This window comes from Equus przewalskii, chromosome 9 (genome assembly GCF_037783145.1).
Source record: "Equus przewalskii isolate Varuska chromosome 9, EquPr2, whole genome shotgun sequence".
Classification (NCBI taxonomy): Eukaryota; Metazoa; Chordata; class Mammalia; order Perissodactyla; family Equidae; genus Equus; species Equus przewalskii.
The window spans coordinates 47980133-47994846 of record NC_091839.1 but is presented as its reverse complement, the minus strand read 5'-3'; the positions used below and the strand labels follow the sequence as shown (position 1 = coordinate 47994846).

At 44.0% G+C, this 14714-nt stretch overlaps 1 protein-coding gene across 9 annotated transcripts in view; it reads right to left on the bottom strand.

Moving 5' to 3' along the window:
* The window catches only part of KLHL32 (kelch like family member 32), a 196570-nt gene extending 194946 nt beyond the window's left edge, over nucleotides 1-1624 (bottom strand). For 4 of the 9 annotated variants that reach the window (XR_011521993.1, XR_011521994.1, XM_008515954.2 and 1 more), the window contains exon 1: nucleotides 1178-1545. The gene's annotated coding sequence lies outside the window, so the exon portion shown is untranslated. Of the gene's footprint in view, nucleotides 1-1177 lie in introns of all 9 variants that reach the window. The other 5 variants (XM_008515945.2, XM_070556709.1, XM_070556710.1 and 2 more) reach the window with 5 other exon arrangements.
* Between the last annotated feature and the right edge of the window lie 13090 nt (nucleotides 1625-14714).

The following is a 14714-nucleotide window of genomic DNA, read 5'->3' as shown; positions in this document are numbered from 1 at the left end:
ATAAAGTGCAATTACTCACTTGCTGATCCCTTCAAGCGCTGTGTTATAAGTTCACCCACTAGGCACCTGAGGCCTCCACTATAACTGACAGCTCAGTTATCAGGGGTTCCTGAGAGACATGAGCTCTGACCTCCTCCTTGGGCCTCACTCAGCGCTGCAGCAAAGGATCCAATCCACCAGAAAAAAACCAACAGGATCTATAAAGCTTTTTCTGTGCCTCCTTCCTCTCTACATTTTAATGTAAGCTCCAAAAGCTTAGAATCAGGGGTATTAAGCCATGGCACACAGGTTATATCTATAACTGTCTACATCTATATCTATCTACAAATATATGTCGAAAAAATCAATAAGAGACTTGAAAGGAAACAGTCTTCTCAGAAATAGGCAGAGGCGCAGAAAAGTGCACTTAAATGATGCAGTGGATACAGAAATGTTAGCAAAGATGTCACGTCATGAATGCTATCTCCTTACATTAAGATTTCACATATGTATTCCTGTTCTGGTCAATTTGCAACAGGAAATCATCCTTGTGTGGGGAACCACAATAAATTCATTTTCTGCTTTTAGTGTTAAGATAATCACGCCTGAGTGAACTGCAAAATATGTGGAAATAGACGGGAAGAAGGGATTTTAATTGGAATCAGCTTTCTTTATAAGATCACCAAAACGGGAGTAATTTATGATTCTAGACACAATCCGTTGAAAAATTCATCTGACGAATCCTTTTTAAGCATACCATATAGTGCAATTACAGCTTTTCTTGAAGTTGAATGTAACCCTCGCCTGAAAACAGATCAACGAATGCCAAATTACCACATGGTCCTCAGTGTATATTTTATTCTTAAAAATCAAAATAACAGCATCATTTAAGAAGCCAGTTCTTTCAAGAGATGTCCCAAAGCTTATGTTCAAGCAAGTCTCCTTGGTAACCACAGAGCACAGTAGATCTTGGGCTGGGGGAAGGAGGGTTGGGGGAGCAACTCCAGGGTTGGTAGAATAAGTAACCGGAGTAGTAAGTGCTCTCCTAGATGACGGTGGTAGAGGCTGCAGGGGCTGCACGCCCCTGAAATTGCAACTCCGGTGTCGCCCCCACTGGCGCACCAACAGCCTCCCACCCTCTCCCTCCGGTCTGCAGGCAGCAACCCCAAACAGGTTACAAGGAGAGAGACTGGCTTACCCGATGGGGTGAGCGGTCTGCGGGGTTAGGCACCCGAGGCGGCAGCGCACGCACCGGGCTCTCCCTGATGCACAATGGCTCTGCTTCGCCCCACGATGCTGAGGTTAAGCGAAACCGCGGTAGCTTCGCTCTGCTGGTTTGGGGATGCAGTTGTGAAGAACGAGCGCGCTGGCGCGTGTGTGCGAGCGTGCGTGTCCGTGAACGTGCGTGTGTGTGTGCGCGTGTGTGTGCGTGTGTTTGCCGGCGCGCTCGCGGAGGCTCCCGCGGGGAAACAGTGTTTCCCAGTAAATAGAAAGCAGCAGCCGGCACTGCAGGTGGCGCGTCGGGCTCGCTCCGCCCCAGGCGGCCGCGTCACCAACGAGTCGCACCTCGGCGGACCCCGGGGCGGGCTCAGCCCGCGCAGCGGCTCCGCCCCCTCCCGCCCCCGGGTGCCAGCGCGCACGCTCCTCGCCCCCGCGCGCGCCCCCGCCCCTGCCCGACGGCGAGCCCGCGCGCGCCCGCTCTCTCCGGAAGTTGCCCTCCCCCGCTCCGGCCCTTCTCCTAGCTCTCTGGCGCCTTGGCAGCTGCCGCCGCAGGAACGGATGCAGTGCCCCTAACTTGGTATACCTGCGAGTGCTGGCTCTCTGCTTCCCTGTCCCTGACCCTGAACTTACTTGTAAAGTTCAAATTGCCCCTATTCCTAGCATTCCCCTTGGCAGGACCTATACCCTGGGCCTCGTTGAGAAAATGGTACTGTCGAGAACGACCTCACGGTAACTTTAAGAAATGACAGGGGATCCCCAGGGACAGACCAAAGCCCTGAACCTGAGCAATCAGGAAGGGTATTTGGTTACAGCTGACTCCGCATTAAAACTGCAAACAGGCAACAACCACAGAACACCACGTTGAATGCCAGGGCAGGGCCCAATCCTGTGTCACTTGCGGGTCACTCATGTCAAACATGCTCAGAAACCCATACTTAGGCTGACTGAATAATTTTAATAGGTAAAAATATTCCCTATTCCACTTTTGAATTGAAAATCTTGGTCCGATGTGGAGTTAAGGCAGCAGGTAACAGCAGAATTAAACTTTAAATTGGAGTAAACTGTTATTTTGTAGGTTAGCGTTTTAAACTACTATCAAGAGGACATTTCACAGAATGTCAAGTTCCATCTCTTGCAGGTTTCTGTTCTTCCACACTTGGGCACGTGATACCGACCCTGATATCAGTTTCCCCACATTAAACCCAGCATACATGGGGTTAAAACCAAAACACTCATTGCCTGCTTACTCTCTGGCTTCCTGGCTCCAGAATCCACTATCCTCCGTGGAAACAGACACAGCCAAGGACAAGCTCCTGGATCATCTCCTCCCGGCAAAGCAAAGAGATACGGGCTGGTGGGAAAGTTGCTGACCAGCAAGGTCACGGACTCCCTCCTCTCTGCAAGTGTCTCAAGGCCAAAGACAGGCTGGTGGGAAAGCTCCGACCAACAAGGCCATATGCTCCCCCTCCCCTACCTAAAACCCCAAATAAAAACCCTTTTAGCTTTTCGGGGAGTTTGGGATTTCAGTGTTAGCTGCCCTCTCTTCTTGCTCAGTGCTGTGCAATAATAAAATTCCTACTTTCTTCCACCACACCCGGTGTCAGCAATTGGCTTGCTGCACAACGGGTGAGCCAACTCGCTGCAGGTTCGATAACACTAGGAACAGTGCCCTGATCTATTTTGAAGTGTCCTTAACATTCTCATTAGACTCAAATCAATGGTTCAGCAATTTTTCCATTTTAAGACCCATGAGGGGCTGGCCTGGTGGTGCAGTGGTTAAGTCGGCACATTCTGCTTTGGCGGCCAGGGTTCCCCGGTTTGGATCCAGGGTGCAGACATTGTGCCGCTTGGCAAGCCATGCTGTGGCAGGCATCCCACATAGAAAGTAGAGGAAGATGGGCACGGATGTTAGCTCAGGGCCGGTCTTCCTCAGCAAAAAGAGGAGGATTGGCAGCAGTTAGCTCCGGGCTAATCTTCCTCAAAAAAAAAAAAAAAATACGTAAATAAAAATAAGACCCATGGGTTTTCTGGGCCTGTTTGTCATGTAGCCCCGCCCCCCCCCCCAACTCAATGTATAGTGAACAATAGACATTCACTATAGGAAACAGAGTGCCTGGGTCAGATGAGTTGGGGAAATACTGAAAACTGACTCCCTTTCACATTGTGGTGTTAAAGACTCTGAGATCTTGCAGTAAAGAAAGTTCTTTCACTTTCTTAACCACCTATCCTAGAGTTAGTCGAGAGTGGAGCACTTTTTTTTTCTTCAGCCTGCCTCTTAACATACTTGGGAAACACTTGGGAACATGGTAGGTTTTTGTAGTGTTTTTTCCCCATCTGTTATCAGCTTGTCCAGGGACCAAGATGTGAAAGGATAGCATAAATTTAGCGTTATCAAACCTTTTATAAAATCTGTATTTTTAACAGCTCTGTGACAGAGAGAGTTGGAATTATGTCTAGACAGATCAGATTTCAACTTAAAACTACATCATAAAAGAGAGCTATGTCAAAGCTCCTTCTTCAACTCCAGAACAAACACCTGTCATAGCTGCCTTATCCCATAACAAATGAGGAGGTGTCATTCTTCATGCCAGTGTCATGGTTTTCTGTCACAAACCAGTAGTGACATTAAGGAGTCACTGACCCAGATTTCTAATTACTGTACTTCCAGAGAGAACAGATCATTATTAATTATGCCAATACCAAAATTGATTTTTGGCTAATATTCTCCAGTTTTCAAGCGGAAAATACAAAATAATTCTAGGTAACACCTCAATTTCTTCAATTACTTGTGGGTACATTTTGTAGCTAATTCATCCTATTCATCAGGAGCCAGAGTCACTCAAAACCAGTTATGCCGTGGGAAAATCTTTTACCGTTAACAATTTTGATGTTTGTATTTTCTGTTATTTCTTTGGTACCAAACACTGTTGTTATGTATGTTTGTTTAATCAACTGGACACGGAATGGGTGCTTAGTAAATATTTACTGAAGAGAAAATAATCGCACCCATAAGACAAAATGTTTTAATTGCATTACTTAATAAGTACAAACAAAAGATGAAAGGCATTCTTAATCATCATTAGGGTAATGCAAATTTTAAAATAAATTATATATTTTTTTTCATGTATCAGATTGGGAAAGATGCAAAAGATTATAATACCTACTCTTAGAATATGGGTGAATAGGAACTTATGAGAATACAAGTGGCTATGAACCTTTTGGATGACAACTTATCAATATTTACATTTGTTTTTGCTTAAATGCACATGCCTCTTGGTACAGCAATTCCACTTCTAGGAATTTGTCCTGGGGTTACCGTTGTTTTGCAAACTGGCCACCGTATGCAGAGGTCAAGGAGAAACCGAAGAAAGAGGCAGACCACTCCTGATCTGTAGGCGGCAGGTTTAATAAGCAAGGGAACTTACATATGAGTCTTGTCTTGGGGAGCCACAAGATGAGTAGATGTCCACCCTCACCCAGCAGAATCTTAAAAGTTTATATGGAGGCCTAACTGGGTTCAGTCATGTATACCATCCTGACAGTCCCAGGAACACCTTACTGTATCAGGGCTCTGTCCTTGGAACAGCTCCCACTATGGGAATAGTGAGCAGAACGTACATTCCAAGGACAAGGGAGGGAATGAGGAGCCTCTGATTGCCTGGGTCCAGCTCTCAGGTCAACTAGCAGTCACATCCTCTCAATGACCTCTTCCAACAGTTACCTCAAACAAAAGTGCACAAAGTTATGTAAAAGGATACTTGTGCTAGCTAGTAATATCCAAAAAATAGAGAAGGAGCGCGAAAGGGGGAAAGGAGAGGGGGAGAGGGGAAGAGAACTAGAGTCCATCATTTGGGGACAAGTCGAATTATTAGGATGCCAAGTGACCATTAAAAATATTAGGTAACTCTTTAATCCTGTTGTCAAAGATATATCACTAAGTGAAAAAAAGTATGGTGAAGATCAATAGGTATGATATGATCCAGTTTGTATATAAGTAGAAGAAGAGAGGGAGGGAAGGAGAGAGTTGGGTGTGTGATTTTGTGTTTTGCCATTTTAATGGCTCAGGAGGAAAGGAGTGCATCTCAGGCTGGCTTCATTCAGTCACACACACAGATGCTGGGACCTTCCCTGTCACCCCACTACCATGACCCCTCAGATCCAGGGGGCTTGTACATGTTCTAGGCCATCAACAGGGTCAGGATGGAGCTCTCTCAGGGCTCAGTTGGGATCCTCTTTTGCCGGATGTTGTAAGGTGGTATGACGTCCATGGAAAGGAAAACTAACACTCTCTCCAGCACTGGTAATAGTCATATTGGGCTCAGCTGGATGAAGACTGACTGGGTGAGAGGCAGTGCTCACAGTGGTGGAGGATGGCATCTCTGGATGCCAACTCTGCTCTTGTCCAAGGATTCTTCTTGACCAGCCCCCTTGTCCTGGCCCCGAGTACCATAGCCCCTTGTCAAGTCTTCACTATCTTCCTATCATCCCAACTCAAGGAAGCCCAGCCAGCCTCCCCACTTAGGAAGCTTCACTCCTCCTCCTCATGTTTTTCCACTAAACTGTTTCTGTTTCTGGGCATACAAGACCCCGCTTTTTCTCTGAGGCCTAGCCTTTTGAAACTCGTAAGTTAGGAAGCAAATCTGGTTTGTTTGTTTTCCAAGCTGTTGTCTCTAGTGTCATCCTTCCTTTGAGGCAAATTTTGTAAAATGCCTACTTGGCTGGATGAGTAATAAGCCCAAGTGCTGAGAAACACCAAGAACTAAAAGCACATCAACTATATCTAGAAATAGCATCGATACGAGATTTTTATTCTCTCTGGGAAAGAGGATGTTGTAGATGTTTTATTTTTCATTTTATACCTTTCTATACTGTTAATAATTTTTATGATGAGCATGAATAAAATATGTAACATTAAAATACATTCATAAATAAGAAGTACCACTTTTTAGAATCAACCTATAGAAATGGGTATTACAGTACTTTTAATTGTATTATTGGAAAATTGTAGGCATCATAGTCAGAAAAAATTACTTAAACGTTTTGGGAGTGCTGATATTAATCAGGCCTCATGGGCAACTACATAACTATACCTGCATATAAACCTGGTGTGGGTGGAAGATTAAAAAACAAACAAATGAAAACACATGTAAATAGATCCCCTGTTTCCAACACTTGATCAACATAGACCCAAGATTTCTACATTTCAGCTCTGATTCCATAGTCTTTCCTGACCCTCTCTCCCTTTCTCTTTAGCCATAGTGACAGACTAGTCCCAATACTTTGATCAGAGTGATATTTTATATCAGTTACAGTTCTTTGGCTTCTGTTTTAAGTGGCAGAAACTGACTCTGGATCACTTAAGCAAGAAGATGCTTTTTGGGGCTGGCCCCATAGCGGAGTGGTTGAGTTCACGTGCTCTGCTTCAGTGGCGCAAGGTTCGCCAATTTGGATCCTGAGTGTGGATCTAGCACCACTCATCAAGTCGTGCTGAGGTGGCGTCCCACGTAGATGAAGTAGAAGAGCCTACAACTGGAACATACAACTATGTACTTGGGGGCTTTGGGGAGAAAAAAAACAAGGAGGAAGATTGGCAATAGATGCCAGCTCAGGGCCAATCTTCGAAAAAAAAGAACGTGCTTTTTAGGAAGGACACTGGTGGCTCAGAGCATTGAAGGACAGGGAGGGAAAACCCAAATAGACAAGCTTTGAGAAAAACCAGGAAGTCAGATAATATTGCTCCATCCCAGATTCAAATTCCCAGGAGAGTGCAATTGGCCCAGCCTAGGTCCTAAGCCCATCTCTATGTGGTGGGCAGCAGGGGTGGAGGGAGGACAGGACCATATGGAATGGAATGGGGAAGGAGTACAGATCTTCATCCACTTATGATGGGATTACGTCCTGATAAACTCATCAAAAGTTGAAAATATCATAAATCGAAGTGCATTTAATACACCTAAACTACCGAAACCATAGCTTAGCCTAGCCTACCTTAAATGTGCTCAGAATACTTATATTAGCCAGCAGGTGGGCAAAATCATCTAACACAAAGCCTATATTATAATAAAGTATTGAATATCTCATGTAATTTATTGAGTACTGTACTGAAAGTGAAAAACAGAATGGTTATGTGGGTACAGATGATTGTAAGTGTATCTGTTGTTCACCCTCATGACTGCAAGGCTCACTGGGAGCTGTGGCTCGCTGCCGCTGCCCAGCATCATAAGAGATTATCATACCACATATTGCTAGCCCTGGAAAAGATCGAAATTCGAAATTCGAAGTATGGTTTCTACTGAATGCGTATCGCTTTCACACCATGGTAAAGTCAAAAAGTCATAAGTCGAACCATCGTAACTCAGGGGCTGTCTGTAGATCCCAAAAGGAATACTGAAGTTCTCTGACCTCAATAAGGGGCAGGGGATGCTGCAAAGGCAAAAACAAGAGCTGTTCATTACCTCCATCCTTTAAATGGAGACTTCACTAAAGAATTTTATTATTTCCTTTTATTATCTTTTCTCCTGTTCCATTACTGCTTCAAAACACACTTCAGGTGGAATCAGAATTGTTACTTTAAAACAAATTAATGAAAGTTCTTTTGAATTATATATATTCTTTTAAAAAGTGATGAGTAACCCACTGAATGTAAAGATGATATCTTAGGGATCCTGTTTAGAAAATCCTCTCTCATGTTTAGGCCACCTAGCATGGATTTCAAATTGAACACTTGATGATACATCAAAATTTTAGTTTCTAATCTTAGAACTATCTGTGTGGGATCAATTTTCACAGAAAGTTCGTCACTATTTTACAGGAGTATAATGTAGATTAATGTACCTGACGCTTCTAAAATTCTAATTCCACAGCAGTAATGTACAAATTTAACCATGCCATTAAGAAAGGAAATGTTAACTTCATTCAGTAAGATCATTCTTTCATTCAAACTTAACTAATGTTTCCCAGGTCATATCAGCCTAAAGGTAAAATAGGTCATAATAACTATCAGAAATAAAAATATTTCTCTAGCTTCAGCCTGTCTGCTTAACAGAAACCAGCATCCCACTTCAAGATGTCTCAAACGTATTTTACCAAGGAGCTCTGTTAACTTGCCCAGCACATCCTTGGTACCACAGAATGTGGTCCTTTTGCTGCAGACACAGTAAGTGCTGCTTCCACTGGTGCCTGGGACGTCACCTAGTTTCCTTTTTACTTACTTTTGTTTTATTTTGTTTTGTTTTGTTTTCGAGGAAGATTAGCCCTAAGCTAACATCTGCCAATCCTCCTCTTTTGTCTGAGGAAGACTGGTGCTGAGCTAACATCCATGCCCATCTTCCCCTACTTTATATGTGGGACGCCTGCCACTGCATGGCTTGCCACGCGGTGCCATGTTTGCACCCAGGATCCGAACCGGAGAACCCTGGGCTGCCGAAGCAGGAGGTACAAACTTAACCGCTGCGCCTCCAGGCCGGCCCCTGTTTTTTATTTTTAAAGGTCCTTTCTTCCAGATCGATGGTTCTTAGCCAAAAGCAATCTTGCCTCCCAGAGGACATCATGTCAGGAGACATTATTGTTTTTCTTATCTGGAGGGGGAGGGTGCTACTGGCATCTAGAGGGTGGATCCAAGGATGTGGCTAAACATTCTGCAAGATGGACAGCCCCACGGTAAGGAATGTCTGGCCCCAAATGTCAATAGTGCCGAGGAGGAGAGACCCATCTGTAGGCTCAGACCTGAGCCTCAGAGTGCCAGCCTATAGGGCAATCTGAGGAACAGAAGCTGTTCTGTCCTCAAAAACCACCAGTCCTCTGGTGCTTTTAAACTAAACTTGTGCCTTACCTCCAGGTTTCTTAGTATGATGGGACCCCTGCAACATTAAAGACAAGATTGCCTACTCTATAGAGCATGTAATGATCATTTGGAGCATTGAGCAAGAAATGGCCCCTCTCTCATGGCTACAGTTTTCTGCTACCAGCACATCTCTCTGCCCCCATCCTTCTTCTGGTAACAGACCCCACTACCTTGACCCCAGGGGTGGGCCTGTAACTCAGGTCAGCCATACAATAGGCCTTCATCAGGATGTTTTTCTTTTTAACTCAAGCTAAGGAAAGAGAATCTGTTTTCTGATCTGAAGGCAATAAAGTAAGAGGCTCTAGGAGGAGCCGTCTTGAGACAGTGAGGCTATGATGCAGAGAGAAGCAGAGAGGAAGGAAAGCAAGGAGAGAATAGAAAGTGAGAGTGCTTTCATCCAAGGTCATCCCAAGTCCAGTTCCAGCCCCATACTTCCCACCATCTGATTTTCTGTGCAAACAACTTGTCTTCTGTTTAAGCTAGATTAATTTGGGTTTTATCCTTTATAAAGTAAGAATCTTGGCTCATACATCTGTCTTAAAATCCTTGCAATTTAATATGGCAATGTAGGATGGCATGTGAAAAGTGCTACTATGAGGTGCACGCAAGGGCTCGTGAGGGTCTGGTCATGTTTTTGACTCTAGAAGGGGTTCAGGGTTGTTCATTTCACAACAATTCATTGAGTTGTACATTTATATTTTATGGAAAAAACAGTTCTTTTATTGTGATCACTAAAACATAGCACTATAGAAATTTAAAAGAAGGAAAAAATAAAGCAAATAGTATATGGCCTGAGCCACAAATAACAGGATTTTTTTGAATAAGTGTTGGGGAGAAAAAAATGCTTTTACTCTACCCTCTTATGTTCTGTGACAGAGGCCCATGAATTAAACTGACAAAAGACAGAGTAACAGGAGAAAAAGCATACAAATTTTATTTGATGTTAATATTTTAACTTTTATGCACACAGAGGCCTTCACAGAAAAGAAGTGGAGGCCTAAATAAATGGTTAGACCCAGGGGGTTGTATACCATTTTAACAAAAGACAACGAACTGTGGTGAAGTGACAAGACAAAGCAAAAGGAGTTTGGGTTTCTAGGGGTGGTAAATTGTGGGAAGTTAAATATATGGGGGAAACTAATTGGAGATAAGGGTTATTTTCGTAAGATTTGTTTGTGCAGACCCACCTCAGTATTGACTGTGTGTCTCCAGTGATAAAGGAGAGGGAAGGGGGAACACCTTCACAAGGGGAAATTTATATCCTGCATTTAGGCAGAAAGAAGCAGGGACAAAAGTTCTTTCTGTGTTTGCTGCTTCTTGATTGCCTTCAGCAAAAAAATAATCCTTAGGCCAAAGTGGCATATTTGGGGGTGGCATGTTCTGATCCCTTTCATGAGTAAACTTAGAATCATGTCTACATAGTACTTTTCAGATTACGGACCGTATTAATTCTCACTCTTACTACTCACAATTCTGTGAGTGATATCCATCTCATTTTTTTCTTCATGAGTAAATATTCAGCAATTGTAGAACTGGGGCTGAAATCCAGGTTTCCAGCTCCCAAGCTCAGTGCCATTTCCTTTAAGGTGCAGCTTCTTCTGAGTGGAGCAAGGAATGACAAAGATGATAGGCGGTGCCACTCCTTCCCCTGAGCTTCAGGGTACCTGGCGTGTATCCCTGTCATCCATTGTCGTAGGTTACTGGAGTTTCAAGTGCATTTTTCAACGTCCTCCATTAGGTTGTGAGTTCTTCAATAGCATAGCCATTGTTTTACCCATTTTGAGGGTCTTGGTTTTTTGTACCTTTTACCATGCCCTGCACAGGTATTAGAAAAGCACTCAGTAAATATTTGTTAGATGATGGATGGACAGATGAATAGATGAATATGCGTTCAGAAGCAGTGAAATGAAAAATAGCTTTAGGCATCCTTGTGATTGAATTATACACTTCAGAGGAGGAAAACTGAGAAATACCTTCAGTAAAGTAGACTGGTGCAAAATTATGGGAAGCTGTGGATGCCAACCCAAGGCAGTTGTACTTTAGACAGGAGGCACAGGCGACATTCATTTTCTCTCTTTAGAAGAGTTGACCCTCCTAATGGGTTGGAGGAAGGGTTATTGTAATTGTCTAGGATTTAGGTTCTAGGAACATGGTACACAGTGGGGGCTGCGGAAATGGAAAGGAGAGGAACAATGTTGGGGCTATGACTAGCTAGATCCCATTATCCCTCATGAGGGATGTGATGCAAGGTGACCAGCTGGTACCTGCTAAATGAACAGTGGTGCAAGGAGTTAGATATATCAGTCTATTTGGGAAAGCCAGGTTTCAATATCAGCAAGACCAAATGTGACTCGGACCAAAGGGCCAAAGGCAGAATCACAGCTAAGGTTGCAAAGCCAAGGAATTGGAGCCTACTGGATAAGGAGTCAAAGGTAAGCAGGTCCTTTCAAGGGCAGAGGGCCCTTGGTAGTGCTTAGTAGTGATACCCCTTTGTATTAGTTTCCTATTGCTGCCATAACCAAAACCACAAATACAGAGGCTTGAAGCAATGCAAATTTATTACACTACATTTCTTGAGGTTGGAAGTCCAACATGGGTCTCACTGGGCAAATAGCAAGATGTCAGCAGGGCTGAGGTCCTTTCCAGAAGCACTAGAAGAGAATGTTTCTTTGCCTCTCTGCCAGCTTCTAGAGGCTGTCCACATTGCTTTGTTTATGGACCCTTCCTCTATCTTCAAATCTAAGAACATCAGGCTAAATCCTTCCCATGCTTCCACCTCTCTGATTGTCTCTTCTACTTTTTCGTTGTTGTTGTTCTTGACTTTTTTTTTTTTTGAGGAAGATTAGCCCTGAGCTAACATCTGCTGCCAATCCTCCTCTTTTTGCTGAGGAAGACCGGCCCTGAGCTAACATCCATGCCCATTTTCCTCTACTTTATATGCGGGACGCCTACCACATCATGGCTTGCCAAGCGGTGCCATGTCCACACCCGGGATCCGAACCAGTGAACCCCGGGCCGCCAAAGCTGAACGTGTGAACTTAACCGCTGCGCCACCAGGCTGGCCCTCTTCTATTTTTAAGGACCTTTGTGATTACATTGAGCCCCCCTGGATATTCCAGGCTACTCTCCCTATTTCAAAGTCAGCTATTTAGCAGTCTTAATACCATCTGCAGCCATAACTCCCCTGTGCCATGTCAGGTAACATATTCACAGATTCCAAGGATTAGGACATAGACATCTCTGGGGGCATTGTTCTGCCTACCACACCCTTCCCCCTGGGAGAGACAGTGTCGGGCCTGGCCTGCATGATGAGAGCCCCAGATGCTGAAGTGCGCATAAGCCAAGGGAAAGCCTGGAGATAATCTGAGCCATGCCACTCTCAAAGTCACCACTTTCTCTCAGAATTCTTTTCCAGTCATGAAGAGTTAACTCTTCTGCCCTTAGAATGGATGATTATTTTTGAAAATAAAGTTCATATAGTCCTCCTACCCACTCATCCAGACTTGTACCACTTGCAAAAAGTTGCTACATTTTCAGGAATTTTGCAACATCAGGTTGACTTCAGCCAAGGTAGGACTATTTACATCATGGAAATGAGCAAACACTACAAATTATGGCCTTTCTCCTGGGAGATACAGGTATTACACATTTGCCATACCACTGGGTATGTATGAACTCAAAGGTGAATGCCACCAACAGTCAGGCTGGGACCCACCTTACATTTCAAAGAAAGCAGCTGACTACTGCAATTAGTCTGGGTCTCCCGGCCAAATGCGGAGACCAAACAGATCTCAATTTTGTCTAATTAGCCTCTGATCTCCCGTAGGACATGCAGGATTCAGTTTATTAATTGCTGGGGTATTGCCAACGCTAATCAGAGTTATAATGTACCTAGATTGGGTGGGCATGTCAGGAAGGCATGTTAATAATTCTTCTTTCAGAATACTTCCTAATCTTAGCGTCATTTTAGATACCCACAAATTCATGCGTGATGAGGCTCACTCATTTCAGAGCTAGTCCAGGAAGTGGGGATTTAACATAAGCAGATAGCAATAACACATTAGAGTCATGTTGCATCCATATTCATTTAGTCAACAAAAAATTTTAGGTTTCTACTAGGAATACAGGATGCCACAGTAAAAATGGCACAGTATGGTTCTGCTCCCATAGGGCTCACAAGCTACCTTGGTGGGAATTGTGTGAGTGTATGCAAGTGGTGTGGAGAGGAGAAGACAGACAAATGAATAGGCAAGTGCAAGGCAGGGTGACTGGTTCATGGAGGTACTTAGGAAGTCACCTCCCTGGGATTTCCTGGGTCAGGCAGGAAGTCCTGGAGGAAGTGACATTTAAACTGAGTCCAAGAAGTAATAATAATATTAGCTAATATTTATTGAGTAGCTGCCATGCTTCCGTCTGAGTCCTAAGCACTTAAACACATTTTCTTTCACTTAGTTCTTCTGACACCCATGAGATGGGTATTATTATCATCCCCATTTTACAAATGAGGAAATTGAAGCAGAGCTAAGTTAAATAAACTTGCCCAAGTTCTCGCAGTGAGAGAGAGAACTGGGAGGGTAGGAGTTAGCCATTTTAAGGGATAATGGAGAGAAGAGTGTTCCAGTAAAGGGAACAGCATGTGGGAAGTTACGGTGGGTTCCAGGAAAAGGGGAAGCTTATTTGACTAAAGACGCAAGTGGAGGGTGATGAAATAGGGAAGCTGCTGAGAAAAGCACAGATTGGATTGTGAAGGACCTGGTAAGCAGGCTTTATTTTTCTGGTTGTTATTCAGGGTCATGAGCAAGTTGGCTTATTTTTAAAGGGTCACTACAGCATTAGTATGGAAACAGAGGGAGGAAAGCCAGTGAGAAGGGTGTAATCCAGGAAAGAGATGAGAAGGGCTGAAGAAGAGTGATGGAGGGGGCACAGAGAGGGTAAGAATTGAGGCTGCTGCCCAGGTTTCTGCTTTGGACTCCTAGAGAGATGGTGATGTCCATCCGTGAGATGAGGAACAGGTTTGTGGGGGAAGGTGATAAGTTCAGGTTTAGGACATTACATCTTAAAGGGCTGTATGACACCTGGGAGGAGGTGCCTAGGAAGCAGGTGCTCTATGGGTTTGGTGCTAAGGAGGCTGGAGTGACAGATTTGGGAATCATCAAAATAAGGATGGAAACTGAAGCCAGCAATGGGATGAGATTACCCAGGTGGAGAGTTTAGAGTGAAGAAAGCTAAGAGCCTATGACAAATCACTGAGGAAATCCATATCTAAGGGGCAGATGGAGGAGTGGATGCCACAAGGAAATGAAGGAGAGGCCAGAGAGGTATTCAGGAAAAGCGCATCTCAAAAAGGAGGGTATGGCCAAGTGTCAAATGCTGGAGAGGTGTCAAGTAAGACAAGGAAAGAGAAGTGTTTATTGGATTTAGCAGTTTGGGGCTTTGTGGTATGCTTGGCAGTAGTTTCCTTGAAGTGGTAGAAATTAAAGCCTGATGGCCATGGGGTGAGGCATGGATGGGAGGCATGGAAATGGAAATAGGAAATGTAAACAACTTTTTCAAGAAATTTGACTTGACAGGAGAAGAGAGAGGATGCTTTATAGGGCAGAGGTGGGGAAGACACTGTTGAGATTATTTGCTTGTTTTTAAATTGGAGGAGTCTTGACTATATTTAAATGCT